The following is a 3959-nucleotide window of genomic DNA, read 5'->3' as shown; positions in this document are numbered from 1 at the left end:
GCCAGCTACAAAAAGGCCTCAGTTAAGCCATTTTGAGAACTTTGCAAGCATGGAAGCAGGGAATGCTAGAGGCAGAAGACCATTATTATGGATGACTTAAGAGCAACTTTGGTGGACCATGTCATGAACCATGGCCTGACTAGAAGGGAAGCTGGGCAGAGACTCCACCCTAATAGTTTCATCCATAATAAGGACATTCTCACTGGAAAACAGGTATGTCTTCAACTCCCTACTCAGACTGTATCTAGAGTATTTACAGTACTGTATCATACCACGTTACCGTGTCACATGTATTTTATTGCAGGGTGGCTTATACTCCTTTTCCAACAAAAGTGGTAGTTTTGTGAAACATGCTGTACAACATGAGATGTTTCATTACTGTGTATGGTAAATACAGTAAAGTTCAGCATACACAGTACTGTAAAAAAAAAAACAATGACAATTTGTGGTGGCTTTTTCTACAGAATGGCTAGAAGACCTACTGGGGGTGGACGCCAACGCCTGTTCACCCAACAGCAGGAACTCGCCACAGTGATCCTAGTCAGAGCAAACAATGCAATCCGTCTCCACCGGCTACAGCAACAAACACTTGCAGATAGGCAAGTATTCAACAACATAAATCGAGTAAGCATTACCACTATCAGACGCATCTTGGTAAAGAACATGACCATGGAGCAATTGTACAGGGTCCCATTTGAGAGCAACAGTGTCATGGTTCGGTCAGGGTCGGTTCTGTATGTGTAGTAGTGTAGGTGTGTGCTTTGTGTAAAGCCATTCACAATATGGATTTTTTAGACATGGATGGAGCTGCCCAGCCGCATGAATGTAAATACATTGACGAGCCTGGATTCAACCTTAGCAAAAACAGACGACGGGGACATAAAATAACATGCCAAAGGGCAATTGAGCACATCCCGGGGCAACGCAAGGGACATATCACATCGTGTGCTGCCATAAGTCTTCGAGGGCTACTGCACCATCATGCCAAACTGGGTCCCTATAACGCGCAACACATGATCCCATTTCTAGATGCACTTCATGATGCAGTTGTACAGGATGGACCAGAGCAGCCCAGGTTTGTTGTTGTAACGTTAGTCTCCATCGGGCTGCTCTGGTCCAGAACTGGTTCACCAACCATGATCAATATGAAGTTGTGTACTTGTCCCCTTACTCGCCATGTACTATATAAGGCATCGAGTAATGATTAGACAGTGTTTGTAAACCTGTAGAGCTCGGCGATATGGAGAAAATCAAATATCACGATATTTTTGACCAAATACCTCGATATTGATACCACGACAATATTGTAGTGTTGATAATTGGTGCTTTCACAAAATATTTACACACTAAGATTTTTGATAAATAATCATCAGTAATGTGGATACAATGACTAAGTGGGTAAAGGTCAACAATAGAACAGTTACAACAGTCTGGTCAGATCAGAAAATGACATCACTTTACTGTGATGCAGCCTTGAAAACCAGGAAAAACAACACTCATGCCATTTTACCACATCCAAAATCTAAGACGATATCTAGTCTCATATCACGATATTGATATATTATTGATATATTGCCCAGCTCTACCTTTAAGAAACCATTTTAAACCACCTATAAAAGATTACATAGCCAGATGGACCAGATGTTCCTAACCCGTTGTTAAGGGTTACTAGTTGGTTTATAAACCGTCTATAAACAGTGCCTGGATGGTTATTATAAAGATGACTATAATACCTTGTTAAATAGTTAATAAAAACTTTGTAAACCATGTATATCATTTAGATAAATACTTTGTCATTGGTTACTAATTGGTTTGTAAACTGTCTATAAACAATGTCTGGATGGTTATTATAAAGTTGCAATATATAAATGCACACACATATACACACATATAATATGTATGTGTGTATATATGTGTGTATATACAGTTTATGTACAGTACTGTGCAAAAGGTAGGAAAAAAATGCTGAGAAGAAACTAAGAATGCTTTCAAAAATGGAAGTGTTAAAAGTTTTATTTTCATCAATTAATAAAATGCAGTGAATGAACAGAAGAAGAGTCTAAATCAAATCAATATTTGGTGTGACCACCTTTTGCCTTCAAGACAGCACCAATTCATCTCGGTACACTTGAAGGAACCCGGCTGGTAGGTTGTTCCAAACATGTTGGAGAACTAACCAGAGATCTTCTGTGGGTGTAGGCTTCCTCAAATCCTTCTGTCTCTTCATGTGATCCCAGACACACTCCATGATGTTGAGATCAGGGCTCTGTGGGGGGGGGGGGGGGGGGGGGGTTGTTGATAGTTCTTATTGGCCTTGGCTGTATGTTCGGGGTCGTTGTCCTGCTGCAGAAGGAATTCGGGGCCAATCATGCGCCTCCCTGATGGTATTCATGATGGATGAGGATCTGTCTGCATTTCTCAGCATTGAGGACTCCCTTGATCCTGATCAAGTCTCTGACTCCATTTGCAGAAATGCAGCCCCAAACCAACATTTATATTTTTGAAAGCAATCTTAGTTAACAGCATTTTCTCACACCTGCTTTTTTTCACAGTACTGTATATACTGTATATGAATGTATATCGATACTTTTTATACTATTATAATTTAATGAAGGGCAACAAATGTATCATTGCTTTACCAAGCACTTACTAACCAATAAATAACTATGAAAAACATCAGTCACAACTTTACAATAGCATCTAGATAATGTTTATAGATGGTTCACAAAGTATTTCTTAACTATTTAACAAGGTATTATAGTCATCGTTTAACTAGTAACCCTTAACAACGTATTAGGAACATCTGGTCCATCTATGTAATCTTTATAGATGTTTTAAAAATGGTTTATTAAAGACAAACACTTTTTAAGCATTACTCCATACCTAATATAGTGTATGAGGGATGTAATGTGTGTAACAATAAACTGTTAGATTACAGCACCACTAGTATTTTATTAAATATAATTCTATTGCTTGTTAACAGTATAATGATGGTTGGCTAACAGTTAAATGACAATTAACTAAAGATGATTTAACTATCAATTCACCATCTATTAATGATGGTTATTATAAAGTGTTATCTACAGGGCACATGCTTCTTCACTGCCAGGGTGAATAAAGACACCCCCCTCCCCCCCCACCCTCCTCTCTCTCTCTTTAACCCCTAATTGTGGGTGATCAGACCTGCGCTGGGCTGACTCGGTGTGGCGGCTTGACAAACGCAATCATCCGGACAGCCGGGGTTGAAGAGGCCAGTGGTTGGCAGCTGCCCCGGCTCCTCAGCTGGGGCCCCAGTTGCTGCAGGCCTTAGGGGGGGTCAACTAGCCACCACTGACTGGCCCAGTCTGGACTGGTGGGGTGCTGGTTTAGTGAAAAAGGGAGGGGCAGGACAAGTGCTGTGAGGTCAAGGCCAGGATTCAAAGAAGGTAGGGGTTGGGGGGGCGGGGCGAGGTATTAGGGCTGTGTGTCCAATCCTGGGTGACAGGATGAGTCGGCTGAAATGGTGGGGGCGGGGGTGATGAAGATGCCATGTAGCAAATTATCTAAAAGGGCTTTGAAGAGCACGATCTGGAGCCTTTCCAAATGACTAGCCCTGCATTATGTATTCTAATGGCCGAGGCCCCCGGGGGCCGCTGCAGCCCAGTCGCCGTTGTTGTCAGTGACCAGACCTTGGTTTCATCCTGCCAGCCGCCCGACAACAACCACAACAACGAGCCGTCAGACAGCCGGCCGGCTCTCCTCCAGCCCTCCTGCGTCTCTGGTGGCGTGCAATTATGCAACGCTGTTCGGCTGCGGAGAGCCCACTGAGAGCCCTGGCAGATAATTGGCTGAGCCCAAAGCCGTGCAAATGGTTAAGTGTCGACTCCAGTTGATTGGATAATGGGTAATTGCATGCTGCATTTCATTCAGTGATATGCTGCGGGTGTAGCAGGGGCAAGTGGAGGGGAGGGGGAAAGAAT

This window comes from Etheostoma spectabile, chromosome 4, assembly GCF_008692095.1.
Source record: "Etheostoma spectabile isolate EspeVRDwgs_2016 chromosome 4, UIUC_Espe_1.0, whole genome shotgun sequence".
NCBI lineage: Eukaryota > Metazoa > Chordata > Actinopteri > Perciformes > Percidae > Etheostoma > Etheostoma spectabile.
This window is presented reverse-complemented; position numbering follows the sequence as displayed.